This window comes from Heteronotia binoei, chromosome 2 (genome assembly GCF_032191835.1).
Source record: "Heteronotia binoei isolate CCM8104 ecotype False Entrance Well chromosome 2, APGP_CSIRO_Hbin_v1, whole genome shotgun sequence".
In the NCBI taxonomy this organism is placed as follows: domain Eukaryota; kingdom Metazoa; phylum Chordata; class Lepidosauria; order Squamata; family Gekkonidae; genus Heteronotia; species Heteronotia binoei.
This window is the reverse complement of record NC_083224.1, coordinates 24,006,970-24,019,006: the sequence shown is the minus strand read 5'-3', so window position 1 is coordinate 24,019,006 and position 12,037 is coordinate 24,006,970.

Genomic DNA, 12,037 nt, shown 5'->3' with positions numbered 1-12,037 from the left:
AACCCAGATGCCATCAGGAGGTCCATCAGTGGGGCCAGGACACTAGAAGCCCTCCCATTGTTGCCCTCCGCAAGCACCAAAAATACGGAGCATCACTGCCCCAGAGAGTTCCAACAATACGCTGTGGCTAATAGCCACTGATGGACCTCTGCTCCATATGTTTATCCAATCGCCTCTTGAAGCTGGCTATGCTTGTAGCCGCCACCACCTCCTGTGGCAGTGAATTCCACATGTTAATCACCCTTTGGGTGAAGAAGTACTTCCTTTTATCCTGTTCCTGTGATGGAATGGCATTTCCATTCATGGAGGAGGGGAGGGTGGGTTTATTTATTTATTGCCAATTTCTCCCAGTCCTGATATAGATTTTCACTTCGCCCCCATGCTGGGCATCCAATGCTTGACAGGAGCACAGAGGAGGGCACAGAAAGCTGGAGTGGGAAGGAAAATGGAAAGGAAATTGCCTTCCTGGAGCGTAGCTGTGTTGGTGCTGCTTAAGATCCAAGACAGATTTTATATTTTGTTTATTTACAAAATTTGTATTCTGCCTTTCTGCCCTTACAAGGGCCACTAAAGTGGCTAATAATTTAAAACACACAAAAAATCACATTTTGAAGCAATTAAAACCAACCTCTCCCCAAATACACATCATTAAAATGATTAAAAACAGAGTTAAAAGTAGGGATTACCAGGGGTGGAATTCTAGCAGGAGCTCCTTTGCATATTAGGCCACACCGCTGATGTAGCCAATCCTCCAAGACCTTACAAAAAAGAGCCTTGTAAGCTCTTGGGGGATTGGCTACATCAGGGGTGTGTGGCCTAATATGAAATGTGCGATGAAACTCCCTGCTCCCAGTAAGCCCCCCCATCCCCCACTGGCTGTCCTCTCAACCCTTGTTAAAATACATAGAAGACATTCAAAGAGCAATCTTTGGGAGTCAGTTTGGTGTAGTGGTTGAGTGTGCAAACTCTTATCTGGGAGAGCTGGGTTTGATTCCCCACTCCTTCACATGCACCTGCGGATGTGACCTTGAGTCAATCACAAGTTCTCACAGAGCTGTTCCTCTCAAGAGCAGTTTCTGTCAGAGCTCTCTCAGCTCCACCTGCCTCACAGGGTGACTGTTGTGGAGAGGGGAAGGAGATGGTAAGCTGCTCTGAGACTCCTTCAGATAGTGAAGGGCAGGGTATAAATCAAATCTCTTCTCTTCTTCTTCAATTAAAACAATGGTTAGGGTTGGAAGGAATCATTGAGAGGGTGTCAAATGAATCCAAAAAGTCTTCGCCCAATGGCGGCCATTGGCAACAGAAGGAGAGAGACAAATCTTCCAGAGCTTCAGTGCCATGACCAGGAAGGCCTTCTCCTGGATCTCAGAAGGCAGAAGCTGGGTTTTCAAAGATGACCATAGTGGTCAGGCCAGGACACAGTTTTTATACAAAATTGTCCAAGATTGAACTACGTTCATTAGGATGTTTGCGCGAAGTAAATTTGGGATGCCTTACAAATGGGCACAGGTTGCTTCCAAGTACATTTACAGACAAAAATCAGGTGATAAAACTCTCCTTCTATAGATCTTCCTTGATATTTTGGCCAGGGCTTTTTTTTGTAACAGGAACTCCTTTGCATATTAGGTCACACACCCGTGATGTAGCCTATCCTCCTGGAGCTTACAGTAGGCCCTGTACTAAAAGCCCTGTAAGCTTTTGGAAGATTGGCTGTATCAGAAGGGTGTGGCCTAATATGCAAAAGAGTACTTCAGGAGTGCTACCCCTTGTTTCTGATATCCAGATTTCGTTGTGGATTTGTATTACTCTTAACAGAAGAGTGGCTCTGATCAGGGGCAGGGTCCAGGTTTCGTGGGGCCCTGGGTGGAGAGAGTGCTTGACCCTTCCACCCCTCCCCACCACGTCACCTCTCATCTCATCTACTTGTCTGTGTGCCCTTCCACAACTTCATTTCCCATATGTCCTTCCCCACCAGCTCACTTACTTTGCAGGCTTTCCTACCACATGCTCTCCCACCCGTATGCACCAAATGCATTGGAGGTTATTTGTGAATTTCTTGTATTATGCAGGGGGTTGGACTAGATGACCCTGGGGCGTCCCTTCCAGACGTATGATTCTATGATGGTGCAGAGTGAGGGTAATGGCAGTGGGCACACCCAAAATACCTGGGCCCTGGTGTTCTGATTGCTGACGCCGGGCCTGAAAGCAACCCTTAGAGAGAGGGCAGAGAAATCGAGATCCCGTGTTATTTAAAAATTTCTCCATCATAGCCAATTTAAATGCCAGTTTGGTGCATTTCTCTTAAGAACATAAGAGAAGCCATGTTGGATCAGGCCAACGGCCCATCCAGTCCAACACTCTGTGTCACACAGTGGCAAAAAATTTTATATATACACACACACTGTGGCTAATAGCCACTGATGGACCTATGCTCCATATTTTTATCTAAACCCCTCTTGAAGGTGGCTATACTTGTGGCCGCCACCACCTCCTGTGGCAGTGAATTCCACATGTTAATCACCCTTTGGGTGAAGAAGTACTTCCTTTTATCTGTTTTAACCTTTCTGCTCAGCAATTTCATCGAATGCCCACGAATTCTTGTATTGTGAGAAAGGGAGAAAAGTACTTCTTTCTCTACTTTCTCCATCCCATGCATTATCTTGTAAACCTCTATCATGTCACCCCGCAGTCGACGTTTCTCCAAGCTAAAGAGCCCCAAGCGTTTCAACCTTTCTTCATAGGTAAAGTGCTCCAGCCCTTTAATCATTCTAGTTGCCCTTTTCTGGACTTTCTCCAATGCTATAATATCCTTTTTGAGGTGCGGCGACCAGAACTGCACACAGTACTCCACATGAGACCGCACCATCGATTTATACAGGGGCATTATGATACTGGCTGATTTGTTTTCAATTCCCTTCCTAATAATTCCCAGCATGGCGTTGGCCTTTTTTATTGCAAACGCACACTGTCTTGACATTTTCAGTGAGTTATCTACCACGACCCCAAGATCTCTCTCTTGGTCAGTCTCTGCCAGTTCACACCCCATCAACTTGTATTTGTAGCTGGGATTCTTGGCCCCAATGTGCATTACTTTGCACTTGTTCTTTCTGGCGCTGTGAGGACTCGCCTACCTTTCCTTCCTTCTCTATCAGACGCTACCTGACTCCATCCTGTCTTCCCAATTGCAAATAAGTAACTTTGTGCTTGATTTTATTGCGTATAAATTTATGTTTAATGGTTGGCATGATTCTTTAAGATTGCCTGTGATTAAAAGAGATTTAAAAGGCACAGAATTGCCAAGACGTTAAATAATTGGTACAAACGGGAGGATTGTGGGGACAGCTGACGTCCATGTGGAAGATGTTGTGCATGGAAGTAAACAGGGCCATGAGTTGCGCTTGACGAACGATGCATGCCATTTGTGCATGTGTTACTGAGTGCAACAAACTGTTGTGCAAAGAGCTCTTGCTCACTTGGTACAGTAGATGGCATCCAGGAACCTGTTTCTAGAAGCTGACCATGCTTATTTTATCAGAGCGGAAGAATGTAGAATATTTTACACTTTATGAGATATTTTCATTGTATCTTTGTCCAAATTTCTGGATGCCAAAATACCGATTAAAATATATATATATATATATATATATATATATATATATATATATATATATATATATATATATATATATATATATATATATATATATATATATATATATATTCCAGAAGATAATCCCACTATAAAATCCCATCCGCCTATGGAAACAATGACAGAGGCAGAATTAGAAGTATGTATATGTTCAGAACTAGGAGTTTTATCAAAGCAATCCTGTGGAGAGTTATATTCTGTCCACTATGGGTTTTGATGAAAGGTATAAATCTGTTTAGACTGCCAATCAAGTAGAGTTGTCAGGTGGCAGCCAGTGACTCCCATGAGAAATTGGGGGTGGGACCTGGTGCACCGGTGTCACACCAGTGTGCTGATGTCACTTCCTGTAAAAACTGGAGGTGACGTTTTTAGATCCTCTAGCACAGAGCTGTCAAACTCATTTGTTATGAGGGCTGAATCTGACATAAATGAGTCCTTGTTGGACTGAGCCATGTTGGGCCAGGCCATATGTGTACCTATTTAAGATTAGGTAGCAGAGATATAAACCTTATAAAGGACACCGTGAGAGGTGGTGGGCTCTCCTTCCTTGGAGGTTTTTAAACAGAGGCTAGATGGCCATCTGACAGCAATGAAGATCCTGTGAATTTAGGGGGAGGTATTTGTGAATTTCCTGCATTGTGCTGAGGGTTGGACTAGATGACCCTGGAGGTCCCTTCCAACTCGTATGATTCTATGACACAAACACAATTAACTTAAAAAAAATTAAACATGCTTAAAACATTAGCACTCATTGGTCTTAAAGGTGCTTTCTTTGTATTTCTCTCATGGGATCCAGGGAACTGGGCAAAGGAAGCTCTGGCTCTTTCCTTCCTTCCCCAGGGAACCAGAAGGGGGTGGAGCCTCAGCCAATAGAAGAAAGAGAGGCTTTGCTCAGTAGCTGTGCTGCAGGATTGAGAGAGCCTAACAAAGCAAGCTCTGCCTCCCCCCTTCCTCCCCCAGGGAAGAGCCTCAGCCAATTGAGAAAATAGAGGTTTTGCTCTGTAGCTCCTGTGCGATTGAGCAAGCCTTGCAAAGCAGGCTTTATGCAGTAGGAAGCAAGAGAAAGGGAGAAAAAAGCAGATGACACCCAGTTGCTCGGGGGCCTGACAGGAGCCCTCCGGGGGTCTGATTTATAATAATTTATAAATTTATAATTTATAATAATTTATAAATAAATAAGCCACCCTGATCCTGTCAGGGGAGAGCGGGATATAAATATAATATAATAATTTTTTTTTAATGATTTGGCCCCTGGGCCGCATGGTTGACACCCCTGCTCTAGCATTTACAAAAAGTCTGTGGTTTTACCATAGAGTTTTCATGAGAGCACCCACCGTGTCACTTCTGGATGTCAGCATGCTGGCATGAGCTTCATTTCTTCCCATCGCTGCCTCAGCGCTGGGATGCTTAGAGCGCTCCTACTATAGAGGGAGATCTGGCATCCCTAATATCATATGGCATAAACCTTCCCCACTCCTGGTCTTCCTTTTTTTAAAATATCCATACAACTAAGCGGAATTAAAGGCCCACCACTATCCACAACTCTAGGCTGGTGGCTTCTGACTTGCTCAGTTGTGCCTCTTTGGTTGCCAGCTCTGGGTTGGGAAATTTCTGTAGATTTGGGGGTGGAGCCTAAAGGTGTAGGAATTCAGGAGGGGAATAGAGGGTTGCTGGAGGCGGCGGGGGATGTCGTGCGCCAGCTGCTCTATGCGTTTCCAGAAAAACTCTATGGTTTTCCCGGATGCTCTATTTATTTGATCTCTTTGTATTTATTTGATTTGATTTATATCCTGCCCTCCCTGCCAGAGCATAGAGTTTTGCTTCCCGAAATGCTAGAGTATCTGAGAAAACCATAGCGTTTTCCCAGAAACTCCTAGAGTGGCTGGTGCAATGACATCACTCACTGGTGATGTCATCATGCCAGCGATGTTGGGGGAGGTTCCCCCCACCAGCCCGGTGTTTGGCAGCCCTAATGGAGTAAGATGCCATAGAGTCCACCCTCCAAAGCAGTCATTTGCTCTCTGGAGATCAGCTGAAATTCCAGGAGACCTTCAGGCCCTACCTGGAGACTAGCAACCGTACCTGTCTCAGGAAATGGTATAGCCCAGCTGCTGCAGAATGATTGGCAGCTGTCTGATGGGAGTAGTTGTAAGACCCACTGTTTCCCGTCCAGCAGTGGCGCAATAATTTTTAAATTGCTGGGCTCTTACAGAGCTCATTGGTCTGATTTCTGCTATCTCTAGCATAGGGCAAGCAACGGAAGAGCAGATCCAATGAGCTTGCTGGAGAATTTATACGGACTGTGCCATTAAAGCATTAGAAGAAATACGGCCTTTGTTACATTGAAGTTAACAGATAGCTAAACATGTTTTTTTTTTAAAGAAAACAAAACTGTGCCCTGCATAATTGCTCTTTGCCAGCTTTGATATTAGTTTTTCATGTGTGTGTGTGTTTTTTTAGCAGTGCCGAAAATAATTCCGAAAGACCACAAGCGTTTTTAATAAAGCAAAACAGCCACATTGCATCAGTTGGAAATGTCTTACATTAAGAATTTCTTGAATGTTGTGTATATACTGTATTTGAAAGAGCGCTTTGGAAAATAGTTTGTACATTATTTCCTAATTTATACATGATTTTTAGTGTTAATATTTCTAACTGTTAATAATGAAATATTTAATGGTGTTGTCCATTTTTATGTATTGATGTGGAAACAAAAAAAAAAAGGTGATGCCAGCATTTGGACTTTTTTCCATTCACTGTTATCATATTTTTGTTTTGTAATACAGAATGTCTGAAAAAATGGTTTTTAGGTTAAAACGAATGGATTGTGAAGCCAAGTAATGAGACTTTTTCGTACAATGGAAAGACTTTTAAAAGGACTGGTGTAATCATGTTTGAAGTCTGTTTTTTTTAATTTTATTGCAAATTTAATGAAAATGATACATAACCATTCCATTTATAATCTGAAATATTTCAAGTAAAGTTCATTGCATGAGAAAAAAAACAGTTGTAAATCTTAGTTTTCAAAACGTCAAATCTTGTTTTATTTCTAGATCAGGTTCTTTAGTTGCCTATTGCTACTTAGCCATCAGTGTCATTGGGTGGTAGGGTTGCCAGCTCCAGGTTTGGGAATTCCTGGAGATTTGGGGGTGGAGCCCGGGGAGGGCAGGGCTCTGAGCAGAGCTTTTTCTGTAGCAGGAACTCCTTTGCATATTAGGCCACACCCCTTGATGTAGCCAATCCTCCAAGAGCTTACAGTAGGCCCTGTAATAAGAGCCTTGTAAGCCAGTTTGGTGTAGTGGTTAAGTGTGTGGACTCTTACCTGGGAGAACCGGATTTCATTCCCCACTCCTCCACTTGCACCTGCTGGCATGGCCTTGGGTCAGCTATAGCTCTGGCAGGAGTTGTCCTTGAAAGGGCAGCTTCTGTGAGAGCTCTCTCAGCCCCACCCACCTCACAGGGTGTCTGTTGTGGGGGAGGAAGGGAAAGGAGATTGTGACTGCTCTGAGATTCAGAGTGAAGGGCAGGATATAAATCCAATATCTTACTACTACTACTATTATTAGGAGAACCTGGAAATCTTATAGACATGTTCTGAACCTTGTTGGTCTCCTGTTAATGTATTGTAAGGATTGGGTTCCATTGATAAATAAGCCTCTGAACTGAAGAAAGATGGACGAAACATCTTGATATCTAGAGCAGACATCTTTGGAAGGGCTTCTTTAGTTCCATGAACTAAATACTGGAAAATTGTCACTCCTTGGTGATTGGAAAGACTGCTTTTGAACTGTCTTCCATTAATGTCTTCTTGCTACATGCTCTTGTCTATTTGAAGTTGTATGTGCAAGCTTTGTCAGGACATCACTGACCTTTACATTACACTGTTTTGTTGTTTAAAATTTATGGTGTCTCTTAGCGGTTTTTTATTTACATAGCTCTTACAGAGGCTGTCCTTGAAAGGGCAGTGGCTATGAGAGTCCTCTCAGCCCCACCCACCTCACAGGGTGTCTGTTGTGGGGGAGGAAGATAAAGGAGATTGTGAGCCACTCTGAGATTCGGAGTGGAGGGCGGGATATAAATCCAACATCATCTTCTCTTGGAGGATTGGCTACATAAGAGGAGTGTGGCCTAATATGCAAAGGAGTTCCTGCTATACAAAAAGCCCTGGCTCTGAGAGAGGAGTGCCATCAGTGAAGTATAATGTCATAGAGTTTACGGTCCAAAGCAGCCATTTTCTCCAGGGAAACTGATCTCTAAAGATCTGATGTAATTCCGGAGACCTCCAGGCCCCACCTGGAGGCTGGCAACCTGTGACCAGTGAGTACAGAAGTGTATAAGTAATTCATAAATTCACCATGCATTTTGGATTTAGTATAAAATACTGTTGGGAATCTTGGGATGATTTCCGAGAAAACACTAGTGAACAATTACCCTACCCAATCACCCGAGGGTCTAGAAAACCTTGGTAAGGGAAGGGAGGTTTGGGGGGGAAGGGTGGGATCCACACATTGTTCCTCAGCATGCACCCCCCTTGCAAGTCCTTGTAGGCCTTCAGTTTGTACTGCTAAAGTTCCATCCAGGTAGGAACGTAGAGATATAAGGTAACTAAGGGTGACCTTAATGCATATAACCCTATTAGTCTACTTGATGTGACCACTAAAATTATATTTGGAATTTAGTTTTCCTGGCACACTGGAAGCTTGGGCAGAAGCAGAACTTATACCTGGTTATTACAGAAGGGTGGTTTCTAGAATCATAGAGTTGGAAGGGACCTCCAGGGGTGGCCAACGGTAGCTCTCCAGACGTTTTTTGCCTACAACTCCCATCAGCCCCAGCCATTAGACATGCTGGCTGGGGCTGATGGGAGTTATAGGCAAAAAAACATCTGGAGAGCTACCGTTGGCCACCCCTGATCTAGTCCAACCCCCTGCACGATGCAGGAAACTCACAAATACGTCCCGCCAGGGCTTTTTTTTGTAGAAAAAGCCAGCAGGAACTCATTTGCATATTAGGCCACACCCACTGATATCACCATAGTTTAGTTTCACACAGAGCTTTTAAAAAGAAAAGGCCCAGCAGGCACTCATTTGTGTATTAGGCCACACCCCCTGATGCCAAGCCAGCCAGAACTGCGTTCCTGTGCCTTCCTGCTCAAAAAAACCCCTGCCTCCCCCTAAATTCATAGGATCAGCAGTCCTCTGTTTAAAAACCTCCAAGGAAGGAGAGCCCACCACCTCCTGAGGAAGCCTGTTCCACTGAGGAACTGCTCTAACGGTCAGGAGGTTCTTCCTAATGTTGAACTGGCAACTCTAATGATACAACTGGACACTATTTCACATTTTGGCCTTTCCAAACCAAGCGCACTAAAGGAAAACATTTATGTGTGGCTTTTGGTGACTTCTCTACAAGCCTCAGTAAAGATGCTATGGGGTCAGTAAGCTATTAATACAATTTATTTTTATTAAAAACCTGTATCCACATATGAGAGCCGATGTTGTGTAGTGACTAGAATGGCAGACAAGGATCTGGGTATAGATGTCAACTTCCAGGTGGAGCCTGGAGATCTCTCAGAATTACAACTGATCTCCAGATGACAGATATCAGTTTGCCTGGAGGAGAAAAAAAAAGATTGCTTTGGAGGGTGGACTCTATGGCATTATACTCCACTCAGGTCCCTCACCTCCCCAAGGTCCACCCCCAAATCTCTAGGAATTTCACATTCCAGAACTGGCAACCCTTGCTGGAAGGATGCACCTTAGATTAGGATGAGACTCATTTGTCTGGGGAAAAGCACTCTGTTAAATCTACAGAGCCTATCAGAAAGACAAGGGTAATTCTACTTGCCAAAGGTAAGCTTGTTTAAATAGATCTCCCTACATTTTTGTATGTCTTTGGCCACTGTGTGACACAGAGTGTTGGACTGGATGGGCCATTGCCCTGATCCAACATGGCTTCTCTTATGTTCTTATATCTTTTTCTCTCCTCCTTTCTGACATTCCAGCATCTAGAAACAGAACGGTTGCCTTGGTGGATTATACCAAAGGTCCATTGGCCCAGAAAACCTTCCCCCCACCCCACCCTCGAATCACATAATAGGCATATCAGGGCTACACCAGGTTGTCAGCTCAGGGTTGGGAAATACCTGGAGATCTGGAGGGGGTGGGGAGAGCAAAGTCTGAGGAGGGCATGGGAGAGACAGGATTTCAGCAAAGTGTAATGTCATACAGTCAACTTTCCAAAAAGGCCATTTTCTCCAGCTCAACTGCTCTCTGGCCTCTGGAGGTCAGTTATAATAGCGGGAGACCTCCAGGCATTAACTGAAGGTTGGCAACCCTTGGGACAGAGCTAAAGAACCCCTATTGCAAAGAAATCTATATAAAGAGTCTAAGACTTCACTTCACTCGTAAGGACTGGAATGGCCTTGGGTCAGCCATAGCTCTCACAGAGTTGTCCTTGAAAGGACAGCTTCTGTGAGAACTCTCTCAGTCCCACCTGCCTCTCAGGGTGTCTGTTGTGGGGGAGGAAGATAGATTGTGAGCCACTCTAAGGTTTGGAGTGGAGGGTGGGATATAAATCCAATTTCTTCTTTGCCTCCTCCTCCTCCTTGCCAACAGTGAATACCCCCAGAGAGTTAGTCCACAGTTCATTAAACAATGGGATTAATTGACTAAAGAAGTACATCCTTTTGTCCGTCCTTGTCTATCAACTTCAGTGGCTCCTTGGAAGATGACCAGATGGGGCAAAGAGTTTTCCCTACCAGTGTTCCCTCTAAGCTGAGTTAGTATGAGCTAGCTCACAGATTTTTAGCCCCCAGCTCACACATTTTTGTCTTAGCTCAGGATGGATGACCCCAGAGCACACTAATTTATGCAGCAGCTCACAACTTTAATACCAGTAACTCACAAAGTAGAATTTTTGCTCACAAGACTCTGCAGCTTAGAGGGAACATTGTTCCCTACCCATTTTCTTCATTCCACTCCACTCCATTTTCTTCACTCCACATGAAATTTTATAAGCCTCTTGGTTCCTCTTGGGCACATCTATGGAATGTGCAGTTAAGTCGCTTCTGACTTACGGGAACCCTGTGAATGAATGGCCTCAAGTTAGTGGTCTTTTTTAAAAACAATGCAGAGAATACTGGAAACTGCAGCACGTGGAAACTGCAATCTCTTGTGTTTGTAGCAAAAGGTGAAGGGTTTGGGAGATGTATGAGTGACCTGGGAAGTAGGGTTGCCAGTCTCCAGATGGGGCCAGGAGATCTCCTGCTTTTACAACTGATCTCCAGCTGGTAGAGATCAGCTCTCCTGGGAAAAAATGACACACAACTCTATGGCATTATGCCCCACTGAAGTCCCTCCCTTCTCCAACCCTGCCATCTTCCAGCTCCACCCCTAAAGTCTCCAGGTATCTTCCAAAACAGAAGAGGCAACCAATGGTCCCTCTAAGCCAGGGGTGGCCAAATGTGCTTAATGTAAGAGCCACATAGAATAAATGTCAGATGTTTGAGAGCCTCAAGACATAAACCTCAGATGTTTGAGAGAAGAAAGGAAGGAAAATAGATGGGGAGAGATGAAAAAAAGGGCAAACTTTAAATGCATTCTCCAAGCTGCCAGCTGGCTTGGCGAAGTGATTTAAAGAGACAAATGCCTTTTACAAGCTGTCTGATGGGGTGGTGGAGCTTCAAGAGCCACACAATATGTGTGAAAGAGCCACATGCATCTCCAGAGCCACAGTTTGGCCACCCTTGCTCTAAGCTGTGCAGGCTTGTGAGCAAAAATTCTACTTTGTGGGCTACTGGCATTAAAGTGGTGAGCGAGCGATTTGGCGACTGTATCAATTAGTTTGCGCCGGGGCCATCCTTCCTGAGTGAAGGCAAAAACGTGTGAGCTGGAGGCTAAAAACCTATGAGCTAGCTCACACTCAGCTTAGAGGAAACACTGCTGGCAATCCTAAGGGATGTTTGGGTTTGAAGAACTGCAAGAAGGAGAAGGCTGTTTAGAATAACAGAGGGTTTTCCTGGGGCACTGGTGCCCAGTCAGAAAAAAAAGCTGGCAACTTGGTATTAACCTAAAACTCGACGCCTCTGACCGTCCTTCCCGTACTTTCCGATTCTTCCACCTACTGTGCTTCCTCAGCCAATCAGAATCCTTCTACTGTGTTCCGTCACCAGTCTCCAGGAGACGGAGAAACGACGCCGTAGCAGAAACACACAGGAGCGGTAAGAGTCTTCCGCAAGTAGATAGGCAGCCGATGCTCATGCGCGCTTGGGGCCTGGTAAACCGCCCAAAGAAGAACTACGCAACTGAGCCTGCGCAATAACCTGGCGTAAGAAAAAAAAAAAAAACCAGAGAGGGCGCTCGTGGCGGCGGTGATGTCATTGAAGTGCTA